At 50.6% G+C, this 23,996-nt stretch overlaps 2 long non-coding RNA genes across 2 annotated transcripts in view; one reads left to right on the top strand and one right to left on the bottom strand.

Moving 5' to 3' along the window:
• The window catches only part of LOC133339050 (uncharacterized), a 38,033-nt gene extending 15,940 nt beyond the window's left edge, over nucleotides 1–22,093 (top strand). Inside the window, exons 2-3 of the long non-coding RNA XR_009754675.1 lie at nucleotides 11,539–11,813; nucleotides 21,599–22,093. This is a non-coding gene — a long non-coding RNA (uncharacterized LOC133339050). The remainder of the gene's footprint in view (nucleotides 1–11,538; nucleotides 11,814–21,598) is intronic.
• LOC133339051 (uncharacterized) overlaps nucleotides 1–23,996 on the bottom strand; it is a 107,001-nt gene that overhangs the window by 44,372 nt on the left and 38,633 nt on the right. The window lies entirely within an intron of this gene.

A 23,996-nucleotide genomic window follows, 5' to 3' on the forward strand; every position in this document is an offset into this window, starting at 1 on the left:
AATAATTCCACTGATGTTTGCTACGTTCAACTAAATCCCACCAAACCCACACAACCCGTGGTTGTTTTTCACCTTTAAAAAGCTACTCATTGTAAATGACCGAGTTAGGTATCTGTGGTACACGTAATACACACACGCACTAACTGTGATAGAAATACAAGAAAGAATTCCACTGATGGCTACATTTTAAACTAAATCCCACCAAACCCACACAACCCACGGGGTTGTTTTTCACCTTTAAAAGCTACTCATTGTAAATGACCGAGTTAGGTATCTGTAGTACACGTAATACACACACGCACTAACTGTGATAGAAATACAAGAAAGAATTCCACTAATCATGGCTACATTTTAAACTAAATCCCACCAAACCCACACAACCCGTGGTTGTTTTTCACCTTTAAAAGCGACTCATTGTAAAATGACCTAGTTGGACATCTGTGGTACACGTTACACACACACACACTGCACGTAACACACACGCACTAACTGTGGTAGAAATACAATAAAGAATTCCACTAATGATCGCTACGTTCAACTAAATCCCACTAAACTTGCAATCCACGGTTGTTTTTCACCTTTAAAACCGACTCATTGTATAAATGACCGAGTTAGACATCAGTGGTAAACGTTATACGCACTAATCGTAATAGAAATACAAGAAAGAATTCCACTAATGATGGCTACATTACTTCAACTAAATCCCACTAAACTTGCAATCCACGGTTGTTTTTCACCTTTAAAACCGACTCATTGTATAAATGACCGAGTTAGACATCAGTGGTAAACGTTATACACACTAATCGTAGTAGAAATACAAGAAAGAATTCCACTAATGATCGCTACATTACTTCAACTAAATCCCACCAAACCCACACAACCCGTGGTTGTTTTTCACCTTTAAAAAGCTACTCATTGTAAATGACCGAGTTAGGTATCTGTGGTACACGTAATACACACACGCACTAACTGTGATAGAAATACAAGAAAGAATTCCACTAATGATGGCTACATTTTAAACTAAATCCCACCAAACCCGTGGTTGCTTTTCGCCTTTAAAAGCGACTCGTTGTAAAATGACCCAAGTTAGAGAGATAATGACATACGGACGCTAGCTTGGTATATAGAAATACAATAAATAATTCCACTAATGATGGCTACGTTCAACTAAATCCCACCAAACCCACACAACCCGCGGTTGCTTTTCGCCTTTAAAAGCGACTCATTGTAAATGACCGAGTTAGACATCTGTAGTACACATTACACACACACACACACCAACTGTGGTAGAAATACAATAAAGAATTCCACTAATGATGGCTTCGTTACTTCAACTAAATCCCACTAAACTTGCAACCCACGGTTGTGTTTCACCTTTTAAAAGCGACTCGTTGCATAAATGACCCAAGTTAGAGAGATAATCACATTCGGACACTAGCTTGGTATATAGAAATACAAGAAATAATTCCACTAATGATGGCTACGTTCAACTAAATCCCACCAAACCCACACAACCCGTGGTTGATTTTCACCTTTTAAAAGCTACTCATTGTAAAATGACCGAGCTAGGTATCTGTAGTACACGTAATACACACACGCACTAACTGTGATAGAAATACAAGAAAGAATTCCACTAATGATGGCTACATTTTAAACTAAATCCCACCAAACCCGCGGTTGTTTTTCACCTTTAAACCCGACTCATTGTAAAATGACCGAGTTAGGTATCTGTGGTACACGTCACACACATACACACTGCACGTAACACACACGCTAATAGTCGAAATACAAGAAAGAATTCCACTAATGATGGCTACATTTTAAACTAAATCCCACCAAACCCGTGGTTGTTTTTCACCTTTAAAAGCGACTCATTGTAAAATGACCGAGTTGGATATCTGTAGTACACGTTACACACACACACGCTGCACGTAACACACACACGCACTAACTGTGGTAGAAATACAATAAAGAATTCCACTAATGATCGCTACATTACTTCAACTAAATCCCACCAAACCCACACAACCCGTGGTTGTTTTTCACCTTTTAAAAGCTACTCATTGTAAATGACCGAGCTAGGTATCTGTAGTACACGTAATACACACACGCACTAACTGTGATAGAAATACAAGAAAGAATTCCACTAATGATGGCTACATTTTAAACTAAATCCCACCAAACCCGCGGTTGTTTTTCACCTTTAAAACCGACTCATTGTAAAATGACCGAGTTAGGTATCTGTGGTACACGTCACACACACACACACGCTGCACGTAACACACACACGCACTAACTGTGGTAGAAAGACAATAAAGAATTCCACTAATGATCGCTACGTTCAACTAAATCCCACTAAACTTGCAATCCACGGTTGTTTTTCACCTTTAAAACTGACTCATTGCATAAATGACCGAGTTAGACATCAGTGGTAAACGTTATACACACTAATCGTAGTAGAAATACAAGAAAGAATTCCACGAATGATGGCTTCGTTACTTCAACTAAATCCCACTAAACTTGCAACCGACGGTTGTTTTTCACCTTTAAAAAGCTACTCGTTGTAAATGACCGAGTTAGGTATCTGTGGTACACATTATACACACACACACTAACTGTAGTAGAAATACAATAAATAATTCCACTAATGATGGCTACGTTCAACTAAATCCCACCAAACCCACACAACCCGTGGTTGCTTTTCGCCTTTAAAACCGACTCATTGTAAATGACCGAGTTAGGTATCTGTGGTACACGTAACACACACACACACATTCACACACTGCACGTAACACACACACGCACTAACTGTGGTAGAAAGACAAGAAATAATTCCACTAATGATGGCTATGTTACTTAAACGAAATCCCAAACCCACACAACCCATGCACGGTTGATTTTCACCTTTAAAAGCGACTCATTGGAGAATGACCCAAGTTAGAGAGATAATCACATTCAGACGCTAGCTTGGTATATAGAAATACAATAAATAATTCCACTAATGATGGCTAAATTACTTAAACTAAATCCCACAAAATCCACACAACCCACGATTGATTTTCACCTTTAGCAGCGTATCAATTTGCGAACAAATTGACGAGCTACAGAGATCATTCCCGGTGGGCCACGTCACACGCGCAAGCCAGTTTCCTCGTGGACATTTCAAATAAAATCTTACCCAAAATATCGGTCCGTCACTTCAACCGAAAACCCTTATACAATCAATCCCCACGGTTGCGTTTCACTTTTGAAAATCGACTCATTGTATGAATGTACGAGTTCGAGATGGATCGATCACATCGCAACCGGGTACCCGATACCCGTACCCTCTGCAGCAGCAGCAGCAAGTGCAGCAGCAGCAACAAGTGCAGCAGCAGCAGCAAGTGCAGCAGCAGCAACAAGTGCAGCAGCAGCAGCAAGTGCAGCAGCAGCAGCAAGTGCAGCAGCAGCAGCAAGTGCAGCAGCAGCAGCAAGTGCAGCAGCAGCAGCAAGTGCAGCAGCAGCAGCAAGTGCAGCAGCAGCAGCAAGTGCAGCAGCAGCAGCAAGTGCAGCAGCAGCGGCAACTGCAGCAGCAGCAGAAACTGCAGCAGCGGCAGCAGCTGCTGCGGCAGCAGTAACTGCAGCTCCCTTTGATGCTGTTAATCCTGCATAATGCACATGCATATGCAGTACTAATCACATTCCTGCATTTCCCATAAATATGCTAAATTCCTGTTGATATGCAAATTCCTTTGTCAATGCGCCCAGCTTATATATATGCTCCAAGCCCGTGTGCTGTTTCATTCAGACTCTGTCGCCTCGACGGACCTGGTTTTCACCTGAGGACGGCTGCTTGCGTTGTGGCCGAAACGTCGTGAGAATTGTTTTATTATGTTTTATTTTTATTATTTTATTACTTCCCTTCTACGTGACTTTACCGAAAGAACCAAGAAGATGAACCCGTACCCTCCCCGATACCCGGCTACCCGTACCCGGCCAGGTACGGGTAGGCCGTGAGTCACTGGTGAGTCACCGTTTGTCACTCATTTCCCAACGTCTTGTCTCTTCTCACAATTCAAGTTCCTAGAATCAACCCACCCGCGCCTGCAACGTGGCTTCATCCCAGAGGTCGCAATCAGGTACCCGATACCCGTACCCTACCCGTACCCGGCCGGGCACGGGTAGGGTACGGGTACGGCCGGGTACGGGTACCCATTTGCGACCCTGGTGCGGCCGGGTACGGGTAAGGAATCAAAACCCGTTTGCGACCTCTGGTTGGTGGGTGAGTAAGTGGGTGAGTCGGTGCGTGGGTGAGTGGGTGAGTGGGTGAGTGGGTGAGTGAGTGGGTGAATGGGTAGAGTGAGTGGAAGAGTTTGCGACCTCTGGTTGGTGGGTGAGTAAGTGGGTGAGTGGGTGCGTGGGTGAGTGGGTGAGTGAGTGGGTGAGTGGGTAGAGTGAGTGGAAGAGTTTGCGACCCTGGTGCGGCCGGGTACGGGTAGGCCGTGAGTCACTGGTGAGTCACCGTTTGTCACTCATTTCCCAACGTCTTGTCTCTTCTCACAATTCAAGTTCCTAGAATCAACCCACCCGCGCCTGCAACGTGGCTTCATCCCAGAGGTCGCAATCGGATACCCGATACCCGTACCCTACCCGATACCCGTACCCTACCCTACCCGATACCCGTACCCTACCCGGCCGGGTACGGGTACCCATTTGCGACCCTGGTGCAGCCGGGTACGGGTAAGGAATCAAAACCCGTTTGCGACCTCTGGTTGGTGGGTGAGTAAGTGGGTGAGTGGGTGCGTGGGTGAGTGGGTGAGTGGGTGAGTGGGTGAGTGAGTGGGTGAATGGGTAGAGTGGGTGAGTAAGTGGGTGCGTGGGTGAGTGCGTGGGTGAGTGGGTGGAAGAGTTTGCGACCCTGGTGCAGCCAGGTACTGCTACGGGTAGGCCGTGAGTCACTGGTGAGTCACCGTTTGTCACTCATTTCCCAACGTCTTGTCTCTTCTCACAATTCAAGTTCCTAGAATCAACCCACCCGCGCCTGCAACATGGCTTCATCCCAGAGGTCGCAATCAGGTACCCGATACCCGTACCCTACCCGTACCCGGCCGGGCACGGGTAGGGTAAGGGTGCGGCCGGGTACGGGTAAGGAATCAAAACCCGTTTGCGACCTCTGGCGTGTAGCCTGTAACGGACTGTAGGGGCAAGTGCTGTTAGCAAGCAGCACACACAGAAGGGGGGTGGGTGGCCAGCACCACGCCCGACCGCCTTTGTCTCCCCCCCAGTAGCCATGTTGAGTACACACCGCTACACCAGGTACTCATTTGAGGCCGAGTCGACCTAGGGGAGGCCCTGGACCGGTCTGGATAACACTGGTCAACAAACAAAAAAATTCTGGCCCTGGACTTTTGCAGCTGTTCTAGAATAATTTCAGGGTGCCGATTCCAAATCTGATCTCGGATTTGCTCGATCACATCTCGTTTTTATGCTATCGGCATACCCCGTTTTCATTGATTTTACCCGAAATTAACTCTGTCACTTATGATTGCGAGTGGTTGCGAGTCAGTGACTGCTTTAGTGTTAAAATACGGTGGCGCTGTATTTTTTGGATAGTGTGTTTAGAATATCATTTCATGTAGATATCCACATTTGAATTTCGATTTAAAGCTTTCGTGACTGCAGAGATTTATCTTCTTGGTTCTTTCGGTAAAGTCATCACGTAGAAGGGAAGTAATAAAATAAGAAAAATACAACATAATAAAATAATTCTCACGACGTTTCGGCCACAACGCAAGTAGCCGTCCTCAGGTGGCCGAAACGTCGTGAGAATTATTATATTATGTTTTATTTTTATTATTTTATTATTTCCATTCTACGTGATGACTTTACCGAAAGAACCAAGAAGATGATATCCACATTTATTTAATATTTTTCTTCCGCAGTTTATTGAAAATGCAATTTGATATCTCAAAAACCTGATGTGACGGACAAAAACTGATGCCAAGATTTGGAATCGGCACCTCAAAAATTACCTTATAACCCGTTGGAATACCTCGTGCCAGAAAAAGTGTGTTGACCAGTGATATCGTCACCGATGTTGGCCGTGAGTGAGAATCGAACCTCGGGGTTGACGGGTTCGTAGCGCGGCGTAGCGCTAACCGCTGCGCCACCGCTCCCCACACACCACACACGCGTACACAGGCAGTGTAGTGGTTAGCGCACTGCGCTATGAACCCGGCAACACGGGTTCGATTCCCGCTCACGGCCAACACCACCAGTGACGATTATCTGAACCGGTCCTGGGCCTCCCCGAGGTCGACTCAGCCTCAAATGAGTACCTGGTGCGGTGTGTAAAACATCGCCACTGGGGAGACAAAGGCGGCCGGGCGTGGTGCTGGCCACCCACCCATCCCCTCGTGTGCCGTGCCGGCCTTCATAGGTGCTACTCGCTAACAGCACTTGCCCCTACAGTCTGTTAAGGCTACACGGGGGATCTTTGTCTTGTGTGTGCGTGTGTGTGTAGTACATAGACACTGCTGCTGCTACTAACAGCACTTGCCCCTACAGTCTGTTAAGGATACACGGGGGATCTTTGTCTGTGTGTGCGTGTGTGTGTAGTACATAGACACTGCTGCTGCTACTAACAGCACTTGCCCCTACAGTCTGTTAAGGCTACACGGGGGATCTTTGTCTGTGTGTGCGTGTGTGTGTGTAGTACATAGACACTGCTGCTGCTACTAACAGCACTTGCCCCTACAGTCTGTTAAGGCTACACGGGGGATCTTTGTCTGTGTGTGCGTGTGTGTGTATGCGCATATGCGCGTCTGTGTGCTCGCTAATTGCTGGTGGAAATGCAAATTAAAATTCCACCATCACCACCCCCCTCCCTCCCTCCCTCCCTCCCGACCCGCATGCCGCATTCCTGCCATCAATCAGAGTCCCACCAACCCCAGCAACACGAGGGGTGGGGGGTGGTGGGGGGTGGGGGGGTCACAGAGGCATGGGTGACTCGAGCCAGAGGCTGGGCCGGAACTGGGCAGGGATCACCCTCATCGTCGTCACCTCCTCCACCATCTCCACCACCACCACCATCTCGACCATGGTCACCTCCTCCACCACCACCACCACCATCTCCACCACCACCACCATCTCCACCACCACCACCATCTCCACCACCACCACCATCTCCACCACCACCACCATCTCCACCACCACCACCATCTCCACCACCACCACCATCTCCACCACCACCACCATCTCCACCTCCTCCTCTACCACCACCACCACCACCACCATCTCCTCCACCTCCTCCTCTACCACCACCACCACCATCTCTATCTCCACCACAATCACCACAATCACCACAATCACCACCACCTCCACCACCTCCACCACCTCCACCACCTCCACCACCTCCACCACCACCTCCGCCACCACCACCACCACCTCTGCCACCACCACCACCACCACCACCACCTCTGCCACCGCCACCACCTCTGCCACCGCCACCACCACCACCTCTGCCACCACCACCACTGCTACCACCACCTCCTCTGCCACCACCTCCTCTGCCACCACCTCCTCTGCCACCACCTCCTCTGCCACCACCTCCTCTGCCACCACCTCCTCTGCCACCACCTCCTCTGCCACCACCTCCTCTGCCACCACCACCACCTCTGCCACCACCACCACCTCTGCCACCACCACCACCTCTGCCACCACCACCACCCCACCACCACCTCTGCCACCACCACCACCACCCACCACCACCTCTGCCCCACCACCACCTCTGCCACCACCACCACCTCTGCCACCACCACCACCTCTGCCACCACCACCACCTCTGCCACCACCACCACCTCTGCCACCACCACCACCTCTGCCACCACCACCACCTCTGCCACCACCACCACCTCTGCCACCACCACCACCTCTGCCACCACCACCACCTCTGCCACCACCACCACCTCTGCCACCACCACCACCTCTGCCACCACCACCTCTGCCACCACCACCACCTCTGCCCACCACCACCACCACCTCTGCCACCACCACCACCACCACCTCTGCCACCACCACCACCACCACCTCTGCCACCACCACCACCACCACCTCTGCCACCACCACCACCACCACCTCTGCCACCACCACCACCACCACCTCTGCCACCACCACCACCACCACCTCTGCCACCACCACCACCACCTCCTCTGCCACCACCACCACCACCTCCTCTGCCACCACCACCACCACCTCCTCTGCCACCACCACCACCACCTCCTCTGCCACCACCACCACCACCTCCTCTGCCACCACCACCACCACCTCCTCTGCCACCACCACCACCACCTCCTCTGCCACCACCACCACCACCTCCTCTGCCACCACCACCACCACCTCCTCTGCCACCACCACCACCACCTCCTCTGCCACCACCACCACCACCTCCTCTGCCACCACCACCACCACCTCCTCTGCCACCACCACCACCACCTCCTGTGCCACCACCACCACCACCTCCTCTGCCACCACCACCACCACCTCCTCCTCCCCCTCCCCCACGCTGTTTACGCGTGGAGTACAAATTCAAAATGGTGCAGCTACCACAATCACCCCCATCCCCCATTACCATCACCACCCCCATCACCATCACCATCACCACCCCCATTACCCCCAACCCCATTACCACCACCAACCCCATCACCATCACCCCCATCACCCCCACCCCCATTACCCCCCATCACCACCACCATCCCCACCCCCATCACCACCACCACCCCCATCACCACCACCAACCCCATCATCACCATCACCCCCATCATCACCATCACCCCCATCACCACCACCACCCCCATCCCCATCCCCACCCCCACCCCCATCACCATCACCCCCACCAACCCCATCACCCCCATCATCACCATTACCCCCATCACCACCATCACCCCCATCACCCCCATCATCACCATTACCCCCATCACCACCATCATCACCACCACCCCCATCACCACCATCATCACCATTACCCCCATCACCACCACCACCCCCATCACCACCACCACCACCACCACCCCCATCACCCCCATCACCCCCATCACCACCACCACCACCACCACCACCCCCATCACCCCCACCACCCCCATCACCCCCATCACCACCACCACCCCCATCACCCCCATCACCACCACCACCCCCATCACCCCCATCACCACCACCACCCCCATCACCCCCATCACCACCACCACCCCCATCACCCCCATCACCACCATCACCCCCATCACCACCCCCATCACCCCCATCATCACCATTACCCCCATCATCACCATTACCCCCATCATCACCATTACCCCCACCACCCCCATCACCCCCATCACCACCACCACCACCCCCATCACCCCGTGTAACGCAGTGGCGCGTAGCCGGGAGACGAGTCTGCCTCGCCAAGCCCTTTCTTCTTCATCACCACACGGACACTCTGCACGTACACACACACACACACGTGTCGCGTTCAACCTCCACCATGCCACACCACCACCACCACCACCTCCACCATGCAACACCACCATGCCACACCACCACCACAATGCCACGCCACCACCACAATGCCACGCCACCACCACAATGCCACACCACCACCACAATGCCACACCACCACCACAATGCCACACCACAATGCCACACCACCACCACAATGCCACACCACCACCACAATGCCACACCACCACCACAATGCCACACCACCACCACCTCCCCACACCACCACCACCACCACCACCACCATGACACACCACCACCTCCACCATGACACACCACGACCACCACCACAATGCCACACCACCTCCCCTATCACCACCCACCATCATTTCCAACGCCACTCCACCCACCACCACCACAACCTCTACCACCACCTCCCACATCACTCTCCTCCTCCCCCACTCACCATCACCCTCCACCCTCCACCCACCACCCTCCTTCATCCACCACCACCACCCTCCACCACCACCCTCCACCCAACCACCCACCACCACCCTCCTTTACCCATCCACCACCCTTCACCCTCCACCACCCTCCTCCACCCACTCACCACCTCCACACACCATCTCCACCCACCCACCCACCACCTCCACACACCACCACCCTTCACCCACCCACCACCACCACCTCCCACACCACCACCACCTCCCACACCACCACCACCTCCCACACCACCACCCTTCACCCACCCACCACCACCACCTCCCACACCACCACCACCACCCACACCTCCACCACCACCCTCCTTCAAACACCCACCACCCTTCACCCACCACCACCTCCCACACCACCACCACCTCCCACACCACCACCACCTCCCACACCACCACCACCACCCACACCTCCACCACCACCCTCCTTCAAACACCCACCACCCTTCACCCACCACCACCACCAACCTCCTCCACCCATCCCCACACACAATCTCCACCCACCACCACCCTCCATCTCCACCCACCACCACCCTCCATCTCCACCCACCACCACCCTCCATCTCCACCCACCACCACCCTTCACCCACCCACCCACCCACCACCTCCACCTACCTCCACACACCATCTCCACCCACCACCACCCTTCACCCACCACCCACCACCCTCCTCCACCCACCCACCACCCTCCTCCACCCACCACACCTCCACCACCACCCACACCTCCACCACCACCACCACCACCCTCCTTCAACCACCCACCACCCTTCACCCACCACCACCACCCTCCACCACCCACCCACCCACCACCACCTCCCACACCACCACCACCTCCCACACCTCCACCACCACCCACACCTCCACCACCACCCTCCTTCAACCACCCACCACCCTCCACCCACCCACCCTCCACCCACCCACCACCACCCTCCACACACCATCTCCCCTCACCACCACCTCCCACACCACCACCACCTCCCACACCTCCACCACCACCCACCACCACCACCCTTCACCCACCCACCACCACCCTCCACACACCATCTCCCCTCACCACCACCTCCCACACCACCACCATCTCCCCTCCCCACCCCCACCCCGGCCTGCTGGAGGCTACACGGTGGAGCTTTGTCTTGGGGGGAGGAGGCAACACGTGGGAGCATAGAGGTACAGTACCGTACTGTACCACGCAGCTCACCCTGCCCCCTCACAGCAGCAAGCCTATAGCACGCGGTTATGCACACAACAGGGGGCTGGGCGGCTCATCTCCTGGCCACAGATAAGAGCGTAAATGATTTATGCACACAACAGAGACAAAGACCCCCCAGGTAGCCTCTAGCAGGGCTGTAGGGGCAAGTGCTGTTAGTAGCAGCAGCAGTGTCTATGTACTACACACACCACACACAAAGCTACCCCAGGTAGCCTCTAGCAGGGCTGTAGGGGCAAGTGCTAGCAGCAGTGTCTATGCACTACACACACCACACACAAAGCTACCCCAGGTAGCCTCTAGCAGGGCTGTAGGGGCAAGTGCTGCTAGTAGCGAGTAGCAGCAGTGTCTATGTACTACACACACCACACACAGACACAGCTACCCCAGGTAGCCTCTAGCAGGGCTGTAGGGGCAAGTGCTGCTAGTAGCAGCAGTGTCTATGTACTACACACCACACAGACAAAGCTCCCCCAGGTAGCCTCTAGCAGGGCTGTAGGGGCAAGTGCTGTTAGTAGCAGCAGCAGTGTCTATGTACTACACACACCACACACAGACAAAGCTCCCCCAGGTAGCCTCTAGCAGGGCTGTAGGGGCAAGTGCTGTTAGTAGCAGCAGCAGTGTCTATGTACTACACACACCACACACAGACAAAGCTCCCCCAGGTAGCCTCTAGCAGGTATGCTCCTCACACACACACCGCGAGCGGGAATCGAACTTGGGCGGCCAGGTTTGCGGCAGGGCTGAACGATTGATCGATTTCAAAATCGAAATCGAAATGTGTGTGTGTGGGTTGTGTGTGTGTGTGTTGTGTGTGTTGTGTGTGTGTGGCGTGTGCGTGTTGCGTGTGTTGTGTGTGGGTGTGTTGTGTTTGTGTGTTGTGTGTGTTGCGTGTGTGTGTTGCGTGTGTGTGTTGCGTGTGTGTGTTGCGTGTGTGTGTTGCGTGTGTGTGTTGCGTGTGTGTGTTGCGTGTGTGTGTTGCGTGTGTGTGTTGCGTGTGTGTGTTGCGTGTGTGTGTTGCGTGTGTGTGTTGGTGTATGTATGTGTGTGCGCGCAGTGGTTAGAACTACGAACCGGCTAGAACCACAAGCAGCTTCACATGTAATTGAAGAGGGTGTTTAGAGCGCCCAGGCAAAGCCACGGCTGTACCCGGGGCCACTCCGACTGGCGAACTTTCCACAAAGCTGGTCCCCCCCCCGTATCGGTCCCGTTGCCTGGACGGTCCCAGAGTCCCAAGATCAGCCGTCCCGTTCAGCAGATGGCGGTGGTGGCATCTACATCTGGAGAACCAGTGGCATCTACATCTGGAGAACCAGTGACATCTACAGAACGTGAAGAACCAGTGGCATTGACATCTACAGAACCAGTGGCATCTACAGAACGTGAAGAACCAGTGGCATCTACATCTACAGAACCAGTGGCATCTACATCTACAAAACGTGAAGAACCAGTGTCATCTACGTCTGGAGAACCAGTGGCATCTACATCTGGAGAACCAGTTACATCTACAGAACGTGAAAAACCAGTGGCATCTACATCTACAGAACCAGTGACATCTACAGAACGTGAAGAACCAGTGGCATCTACATCTACAGAACCAGTGGCATCTACATAACGTGAAGAACCAGTGGCATCTACATCTACAGAACCAGTGGCATCTACAGAACGTGAAGAACCAGTGGCATCTACATCTACAGAACCAGTGGCATCTACAGAACGTGAAGAACCAGTGGCATCTACAGAACGTTAAGAACCAGTGGCATCTACAGAACGTGAAAAACCAGTGGCATCTACAGAACGTGAAGAACCAGTGGCATCTACATCTACAGAACCAGTGGCATCTACAGAACGTGAAGAACCAGTGGCATCTACATCTACAGAACCAGTGGCATCTACAGAACGTGAAGAACCAGTGGCATCTACAGAACGTGAAGAACCAGTGGCATCTACAGAACGTGAAGAGCCAGTGGCATCTACAGAACGTGAAGAGCCAGTGGCTTCTACATCTGGAGAACCAGTGACATCTACAGAACCAGTGGCATCTACAGAACGTGAAGAACCAGTGGCATCTACAGAACGTGAAGAACCAGTGGCATCTACAGAACGTGAAGAACCAGTGGCTTCTACATCTGGAGAACCAGTGACATCTACAGAACCAGTGGCATCTACAGAACGTGAAGAACCAGTGGCTTCTACAGAACGTGAATAACTAGTGGCATTTACATCTACAGAACGTGAAGAACCAGTGGCATCTACATCTGCAGAACGTGAAGAACCAGTGGCATCTACATCTACAGAACCAGTGGCATCTACATCTACAAAACGTGAAGAACCAGTGGCATCTACATCTACAGAACCAGTGGCATCTACATCTACAGAACCAGTGGCATCTACATCTACAAAACGTGAAGAACCAGTGGCATCTACATCTACAGAACCAGTGGCATCTACATCTGCATAACGTGAAGAACCAGTGGCATCTACATCTACAGAACCAGTGGCATCTACATCTACAAAACGTGAAGAACCAGTGGCATCTACATCTACAGAACCAGTGGCATCTACATAACGTGAAGAACCAGTGACATCTACATCTACAGAACCAGTGGCATCTACAGAACGTGAAGAACCAGTGGCATCGACACCTACAGAACGTGAATAACCAGTGGCATCTACATCTACAGAACGTGAAGAACCAGTGGCATCTACATCTACAGAACGTGAAGAACCAGTGGCATCTACATGACATGAAAAACCAGTGACATCTATATCTGCAGAACGTGAAGAACCAGTGACATCTACATCTACAGAACCAGTGGCATCTGCAGAACGTGAAGAACCAGTGGCATCTACATCTACAGAACCAGTGGCATCTACATCTACATATCGTGAAGAACCAGTGGCATCTACATCTACAGAACGTGAAGAACCAGTGGCTTCTACATCTACAGAACCAGTGGCATCTACATCTACATAACGTGAAGAACCAGTGGCATCTACATCTACAGAACGAGAAGAACCAGTGGCATCTACATCTACAGAACCAGTGGCATCTGCAGAACGTGAAGAACCAGTGACATCTACATCTACAGAACCAGTGGCATCTACATCTACAGAACGTGAAGAACCAGTGGCATCTACATCTACAGAACCAGTGGCATCTGCAGAACGTGAAGAACCAGTGGCATCTACATCTACAGAACCAGTGGCATCTACAGAACCAGTGGCATCTACAGAACGTGAAGAACCAGTGACATCTACATCTACAGAACCAGTGGCATCTACAGAACGTGAAGAACCAGTGGCATCCACAGAACGTGAAGAACCAGTGGCATCTACAGAACGTGAAAAACCAGTGGCATCTACAGAACGTGAAGAACCAGTGGCATCTACATCTACAGAACCAGTGGCATCTACAGAACGTGAAGAACCAGTGGCATCTACATCTACAGAACCAGTGGCATCTACAGAACGTGAAGAACCAGTGGCATCTACAGAACGTGAAGAACCAGTGGCATCTACAGAACGTGAAGAGCCAGTGGCTTCTACAGAACGTGAAGAGCCAGTGGCTTCTACAGAACGTGAAGAGCCAGTGGCTTCTACAGAACGTGAAGAGCCAGTGGCTTCTACATCTGGAGAACCAGTGACATCTAGAGAACCAGTGGCATCTACAGAACGTGAAGAACCAGTGGCATCTACAGAACGTGAAGAACCAGTGGCTTCTACATCTGGAGAACCAGTGACATCTACAGAACCAGTGGCATCTACAGAACGTGAAGAACCAGTGGCTTCTACAGAACGTGAATAACTAGTGGCATTTACATCTACAGAACGTGAAGAACCAGTGGCATCTACATCTGCAGAACGTGAAGAACCAGTGGCATCTACATCTACAGAACCAGTGGCATCTACATCTACAAAACGTGAAGAACCAGTGGCATCTACATCTACAGAACCAGTGGCATCTACATCTACAGAACCAGTGGCATCTACATCTACAAAACGTGAAGAACCAGTGGCATCTACATCTGCATAACGTGAAGAACCAGTGGCATCTACATCTACAGAACCAGTGGCATCTACATCTACAAAACGTGAAGAACCAGTGGCATCTACATCTACAGAACCAGTGGCATCTACATAACGTGAAGAACCAGTGACATCTACATCTACAGAACCAGTGGCATCTACAGAACGTGAAGAACCAGTGGCATCTACACCTACAGAACGTGAATAACCAGTGGCATCTACATCTACAGAACGTGAAGAACCAGTGGCATCTACATCTACAGAACGTGAAGAACCAGTGGCATCTACATGACATGAAAAACCAGTGACATCTATATCTGCAGAACGTGAAGAACCAGTGACATCTACATCTACAGAACCAGTGGCATCTGCAGAACGTGAAGAACCAGTGGCATCTACATCTACAGAACCAGTGGCATCTACATCTACATATCGTGAAGAACCAGTGGCATCTACATCTACAGAACCAGTGGCATCTACATCTACAGAACGTGAAGAACCAGTGGCTTCTACATCTACAGAACCAGTGGCATCTACATCTACATAACGTGAAGAACCAGTGGCATCTACATCTACAGAACGAGAAGAACCAGTGGCATCTACATCTACAGAACCAGTGGCATCTGCAGAACGTGAAGAACCAGTGACATCTACATCTACAGAACCAGTGGCATCTACATCTACAGAACGTGAAGAACCAGTGGCATCTACATCTACAGAACCAGTGGCATCTGCAGAACGTGAAGAACCAGTGGCATCTACATCTACAGAACCAGTGGCATCTACAGAACCAGTGGCATCTACAGAACGTGAAGAACCAGTGACATCTACATCTACAGAACCAGTGGCATCTACAGAACGTGAAGAACCAGTGGCATCCACAGAACGTGAAGAACCAGTGACATCTACAGAACGTGAAAAACCAGTGGCATCTACAGAACGTGAAGAACCAGTGGCATCTACATCTACAGAACCAGTGGCATCTACAGAACGTGAAGAACCAGTGGCATCTACATCTACAGAACCAGTGGCATCTACAGAACGTGAAGAACCAGTGGCATCTACAGAACGTGAAGAACCAGTGGCATCTACAGAACGTGAAGAGCCAGTGGCTTCTACAGAACGTGAAGAGCCAGTGGCTTCTAAAGAACGTGAAGAGCCAGTGGCTTCTACAGAACGTGAAGAGCCAGTGGCTTCTACATCTGGAGAACCAGTGGCATCTACAGAACGTGAAGAACCAGTGGCATCTACAGAACGTGAAGAACCAGTGGCATCTACAGAACGTGAAGAACCAGTGGCATCTACAGAACGTGAAGAACCAGTGGCTTCTACATCTGGAGAACCAGTGACATCTACAGAACCAGTGGCATCTACAGAACGTGAAGAACCAGTGGCTTCTACAGAACGTGAATAACTAGTGGCATTTACATCTACAGAACGTGAAGAACCAGTGGCATCTACATCTGCAGAACGTGAAGAACCAGTGGCATCTACATCTACAGAACCAGTGGCATCTACATCTACAAAACGTGAAGAACCAGCGGCATCTACATCTACAGAACCAGTGGCATCTACATCTACAGAACCAGTGGCATCTACATCTACAAAACGTGAAGAACCAGTGGCATCTACATCTGCATAACGTGAAGAACCAGTGGCATCTACATCTACAGAACCAGTGGCATCTACATCTACAAAACGTGAAGAACCAGTGGCATCTACATCTACAGAACCAGTGGCATCTACATAACGTGAAGAACCAGTGACATCTACATCTACAGAACCAGTGGCATCTACAGAACGTGAAGAACCAGTGGCATCTACACCTACAGAACGTGAATAACCAGTGGCATCTACATCTACAGAACGTGAAGAACCAGTGGCATCTACATCTACAGAACGTGAAGAACCAGTGGCATCTACATGACATGAAAAACCAGTGACATCTATATCTGCAGAACGTGAAGAACCAGTGACATCTACATCTACAGAACCAGTGGCATCTACATCTACATATCGTGAAGAACCAGTGGCATCTACATCTACAGAACCAGTGGCATCTACATCTACAGAACGTGAAGAACCAGTGGCTTCTACATCTACAGAACCAGTGGCATCTACATCTACATAACGTGAAGAACCAGTGGCATCTACATCTACAGAACGAGAAGAACCAGTGGCATCTACATCTACAGAACCAGTGGCATCTGCAGAACGTGAAGAACCAGTGACATCTACATCTACAGAACCAGTGGCATCTACATCTACAGAACGTGAAGAACCAGTGGCATCTACATCTACAGAACCAGTGGCATCTGCAGAACGTGAAGAACCAGTGGCATCTACATCTACAGAACCAGTGGCATCTACAGAACCAGTGGCATCTACAGAACCAGTGGCATCTACAGAACGTGAAGAACCAGTGACATCTACATCTACAGAACCAGTGGCAGCTACATAACGTGTAGAACCAGTGGCATCTACATCTGGAGAACCAGTGACATCTACAGAACCAGTGGCATCTACAGAACCAGTGGCATCTACATCTACAAAACGTGAAGAACCAGTGGCATCTACAGAACCAGTGGCATCTACATCTACAAAACGTGAAGAACCAGTGGCATCTACAGAACCAGTGGCATCTACATAACGTGAAGAACCAGTGGCATCTACATCTACATAACGTGAAGAACCAGTGGCATCTACATCTACAGAACCAGTGGCATCTACATCTACATAACGTGAAGAACCAGTGGCATCTACATCTGCAGAACGTGAAGAACCAGTGGCATCTACATCTACAGAACCAGTGGCATCTACATCTGCAGAACGTGAAGAACCAGTGGCATCTACAGAACCAGTGACATGTACATCTGCAGAACGTGAAGAACCAGAGGCATCTACATAACGTGAAGAACCTTTGGCATCTACATCTACAGAACCAGTGGCATCTACAAACCGTGAAGAACCAGTGGCATATACATCGGCAGAACGTGAAGAACCAGTGGCATCTACAGAACCAGTGGCATCTACATCTGCAGAACGTTAAGAACCAGTGGCATCTACAAAACCAGTGGCATCTACATCTATAGAACCAGTGGCATCTACAGATCGTGAAGAACCAATGGCATCTCCATCTGCAGAACGTGAAGAACCAGTGACATCTACATATGGAGAACCAGTGGCATTGACATGACGAGAAGAACCAGTGGCATCTACAGAACCAGTGGCATCTACATCTACAGAAAGTGAAAACCCAGTGGCATCTACAGCTACAGAACTAGTGGCATGTACATCTGCAGAACGTGAAGAACCAGTGACATCTCCATCTACAGAACGTGAAGAACCAGTGCATCTACATAACCAGTGGCATCTACATCTACAGAACCAGTGGCATCTACATCTGCAGAACGTGAAGAACCAGTGGCATCTACATCTACAGACCATGAAGAACCAGTGGCATCTACATCTGCAGAACGTGAAGAACTAGTAGCATCTACATCTGCAGAACGTGAAGAACCAGTGGCATCTGCAGACCGTGAAGAACCAGTGGCATCTACATCTGCAGAACGTGAAGAACCAGTGGCATCTACATCTGCAGAACGTGAAGAACCAGTGGCATCTTCATCTAGAGAACATGAAAAATCAATGGCATCTACATCTGCAGAACGTGAAGAACCAGTGGCATCTACAGAACCAGTGGCATCTACAGACCGTGAAGAACCAGTGGCATCTACACAACGTGAAGAACCAGTGGCATCTACATCTGCAGAACGTGAAGAACCAGTGGCATCTACATCTATAGAACGTGAAGAACCAGTGGCATCTACATCTGTAGAACGTGAAGAACCAGTGGCATATACATCTGCAGAACGTGAAGAACCAGTGGCATATACATCTGCAGAACGTGAAGAACCAGTGGCATCTACATCTATAGAACGTGAAGAACCAGTGGCATCTACATCTATAGAACGTGAAGAACCAGTGGCATCTACATCTGCAGAACGTGAAGAACCAGTTGCATCTACATCTACAGAACGTGAAGAACCAGTGGCATCTAAATCTGCAGGAGATTCTACAACTTTTGAAGCCCGTCCCAGTGTTTAGTGAACATGCCGTACAACACGTTAAGAATCGACAGGAGTAACGTACGAAACCAGACCTCTGGAACTCAGCTCGTACGTAAATAGAGGAGTCCCTGTATGGACTTTTTTTCCCTTCAAGCCACTCTGGCGGTTACAAATGATCGCCTCTCAGTGGCCGATATCATTATCAGCCAAATACTCGAAAACGTGTTTCTATAGACCCATACGGAACAGACCCACAGAGACCCATACAGACCCACAGAGACCCATACATCTCCCTAACCACCGTGACGTCAGGGTCAGGATCGATCCCACGACCTCCTGTACACCAGGCGAGGTAGTCAACATCTCCCTAGTTAATATGACGTCAGTATTAAACCCACGACCTCCTGTACACCAGGCGAGGTAGTCAACATCTCCCAAGGCCACTGTAGGGTCAGGATTGAACCCACGACCTCCTGTACACCAGGCGAGGTAGTTAACGTCTCCCAAGGCCACAGTAACGTCAGGGTCAGGAACGAACCCACGACCTCCTGTACAACAGGCGAGGTAGTCAACATCTCCCTAGCCACCATAATGTCAGGATCGAACCCACGACCTCCTGTACACCAGGCGAGGTAGTCAACATCTCCATCGCCAAAGACGTCAGGGTCAGGATTGAACCCACAACCTCCTATACACCACGCAAGGTAGTCAACATATCCTTAGCCACCATGTCAGGGTCAGGATCGAACCCACGACCTCCTGTACAACAGGCGAGGTAGTCAACATCTCCATTGCCGACATGTCAGGGTCCAGGATCGAACCCACGACCTCCTGTAGACCAGGCGAGGTAGTTAACATCTCCTTAGCCACCATAACGTCAGGGTCAGTATTGAACCCACGACCTCCTGTAGACCAGGCGAGGTAGTCAACATCTCACAGGGTCCAGGATCGAACCCACGACCTCCTGTAGACCAGGCGAGGTAGTCAACATCTTACAGTGTCCAGGATCGAACCCACGACCTCCTGTACACCAGGCGAGGTAGTCAACATCTTACAGGGTCCAGGATCTAACCCACGACCTCCTGTACACCAGGCGAGGTAGTCAACATCTTACAGGGTCCAGGATCTAACCCACGACCTCCTGTAGACCAGGAGAGGTAGTCAACATCTTACAGGGTCCAGGATCGAACCCACGACCTCCCGTACACCAGGTGAGGTAGTAAACATCTTACAGGGTCCAGGATCGAACCCACGACCTCCTGTAGACCAGGCGAGGTAGTCAACATCTCACAGGGTCCAGGATCGAACCCACGACCTCCTGTATCTGTTGATATGCAAATTCCTTTGTCAAGGCGCCCTTCCCCCTCCAACCCAGCTGAAATATACGCTGCCAAGCTTGGTGGTGCTCATTCAGACGCTGTCTTTCCGACAGACCTGTTCTTCACCTGAGGACGGCTGCTTGCGTTGTGGCCGAAACGTCGTGAGAATTGTATTTTATTATGTTTAATTTTTATTATTTTATTATTTCCCTTCTACGTGATGACTTTACCGAAAGAACCAAGAAGATGAATCCCTGCAGTCACGAAAGCTTTAAATCGAAATTGAATAATATTATATTATTTTATTATGTTTCATTTTTATTATTTTATTATTTCCCTTCTACATAATAACGTAATAAAATTGTATTTTATTACGTTTAATTTGTATTATTTTATTATTTCCCTTCTACGTGATGACTTTACCGAAAGAACCAAGAAGATGAATCCCTGCAGCAGTCACGAAAGAAGCTTTCAATCGAAATTTCAGGTGAACTCCATCTGAAATTTCGATTTAAAGCTTTCGTGACTGCAGGGATTCATCTTCTGGTTCTTTCTTACGCTCCAAGCTTGGTGGTGTTTCATTCTTCACCTGAGGACGGCTGCTTGCGTTGTGGCCGAAACGTCGTGAGAATTATTTTGTGTTTTATTTTTATTATTTTATTACTTCCCTTCCATCTGGAATTTTAAGCTTTCGTGACTGCAAGGAATCCACTGTTTGATCCTATCCGGTGAAGTCAAAGTGAGTAGAACAAAATTAATGGATCACGACGTTTCGATCGGAACCGTCTTCAGGACGACACAATCACCGCTTGCGTTGCGATCGAAAGGTCTAGATCCATTCATTAGTCTAACCTACGTGATGTGAACTCATTTGAGGCCCAGTCGACCTAGGGGAGGAAGACCCGGGACCGGTTCTGGTAATCGCCATCACTGCCGGTGCTGATGGCCGGGAATCGAACTTGGACCGGAGCGCTAACCACTGCGCCACCGCTCCCCCATGGACAACACACACCACGGACAAAGCTCCCCCAGGTAGCCTCTAGCAGGGCTGTAGGGGCAAGTGCTGTTAGTAGCAGCAGTGTCTATGTACTACACACACCGCACACAGACAAAGCTCCCCCAGGTAGCCTCCAGCAGGGCTGTAGGGGCAAGTGCTGTTAGTAGCAGCAGTGTCTATGTACTACACACACCACACACAGACAAAGCTCCCCCAGGTAGCCTCTAGCAGGGCTGTAGGGGCAAGTGCTGTTAGTAGCAGCAGTGTCTATGTACTACACACACCGCACACAGACAAAGCTACCCCAGGTAGCCTCTGGCAGGGCTGTAGGGGCAAGTGCTGTTAGTAGCAGCAGTGTCTATGTACTACACACACCACACACAGACAAAGCTGCCCCAGGTAGCCTCTGGCAGGGCTGTAGGGGCAAGTGCTGTTAGTAGCAGCGGTGTCTATGTACTACACACACCACACACAGACAAAGCTACCCCAGGTAGCCTCTAGCAGGGCTGCAGGGGCAAGTGCTGTTAGTAGCGAGTGCAAAAAACATCCCAAATTTTTTTGTTATTAAAACTTTCACGTGAATAAACATCGGATATGGATAATATTTGTTTTAGTTTCTTATTTTAAATAATAACCAAAAATGTAAACTTACGATAGGCGGTGGCGGCGGAGGAGGCTGAGGAGGTTGCAGGTTCTTTCTTGAACGTGGCGAAGGCATTTTTGGTGGAGGCGTTTGCTTCAAAGTCCATTAAAAATTAGAAAAGGTGGAATCGCGAAAAGATTCGGCGACAATTTCATAGGGGAAGGGGGAGGGAATGCGCACGACTAAGGCGAAAAATGTTTTTTTGGTCGAATGAGGGAATTTATATTAACAAAAAATAATTTAAGGTTGCAAAACGAAATTTTGAATGAGCGAATTGTAAAAAAAAAAAATTAAGGTTACAAAAAAAGGTTGAATGAGCGAATTATTAAAATAATAAGGTGAAAAAAATGATTAATAAACGAATTATAAAAAATTTAAGGTTGCAAAAAAAATGTTGAATGAACGATTTCTAAAAAATGTAAGGTTAAATTTTTTTTTTTAATGCGACCCTATAACCCTCCCCCTTACACCACTCCCCCAACCCCACTATCTATATGGGTTCAATCCTACAGCCTCTTAAAGACAATAGGGGAACTGGTGGTGGTGGTGCGTGTGGTGTGTGTAGGGGTTTAACAAATGTATCCTCCCACCATCAAACAAACTAATCGAACGCGCATCGATTATGTAGAATAAGCCCCCCTCCCCCCAAAAAAAAACAACACAGCAGCCCCCCTTTCTCGTGTTTAAAAAGATTAAATTAATAAAATCTGCACACTTTAAAAATAATTTTAAAAAAAACTCTCTCACCAACCCCCCCTCCCTCAGTGAGCACGCTAATTAATTGGCTTTTCGCGGGTTTCCCCTCACGTCGTAAACAACGGAGTCATGACGATCAATCACCCTCACCACCCTCACCACCACCACCACCAGCTCCTCACCACCCTCACCACCCTCACCACCAGAAGCGCCTCACCAACCTCACCACCCTCACCACCTTCACCACCGTCACCACCGTCACCATCACCCCCCAACTCCTTCTGAGGGGAGCGGGGGCAACGCGCCCGAGCTTATATAGCCCAGCCCCTCCCCCCCCCCACACACTATCCCCCACAGCCCCCACCCCCCCCTAAGCCCCGCCCACAAACCCGCGGCGCGAGCGCTAAAACGCGGGCAACGTCTTCCGGAAGATCGCAACCGCCGCGTTTGATTGGTCGGTAGTGCGGAAGTAAAGGGGGGGGGTGGGGTGGGCTACGTGTAAGTCAACGGGAGGGGGAGGGGCGCGGTTGGGGAGGGGGGGGATCTTCCGGAAGATCGCAACCGCCGCGTTTGATTGGTCGGTAGATGGTGGGGGGGGGGAATAGGGGGAGGGGGGGATACCCCTCCTGGCTCCGTGTTAGTCAATGGAGGGGGGAGGGGCGAAGGGGGGGGTTCTTCCGGAAATTCGCCACCGCCGCCTGTGATTGGTGGATAGAGAGAATGAGGGGAGGGGGGAGCGGGGGAAGGGGACGGGGGGAGGGGTGAGTGGGGGGGGGGATGCCCCTTCTGGAACCATGTAAGTCAATGGAGGGGGGAGGGGCGACTAGCGGCGGGGGGGGGGGGCTGGATATGTAAATGAGATTCAAAATAAGGCGCGAAAATAATGTGCGGGTGGGGGGGGAAGACAACGGCGACTCCCGATTGGTCCAACGATGGGGCACGTGACTGAAGCAACCAATGGGATCGTGCGAACGATAACGGTTTGTGAGGTGGTAGTGGTGGTGGGGGAGGGGAGCGGTGGGGGGGGGGGTAGAACCGCATCACCACCCTGAGCCGCATCACCACCCGCAGAGTAACCACCCCTCCCCCCCCCA

Source organism: Lethenteron reissneri, unplaced genomic scaffold, assembly GCF_015708825.2.
Source record: "Lethenteron reissneri isolate LAM-NWPU_2019-01 unplaced genomic scaffold, ASM1570882v1 scaffold_1640, whole genome shotgun sequence".
Taxonomy (NCBI): domain Eukaryota; kingdom Metazoa; phylum Chordata; class Hyperoartia; order Petromyzontiformes; family Petromyzontidae; genus Lethenteron; species Lethenteron reissneri.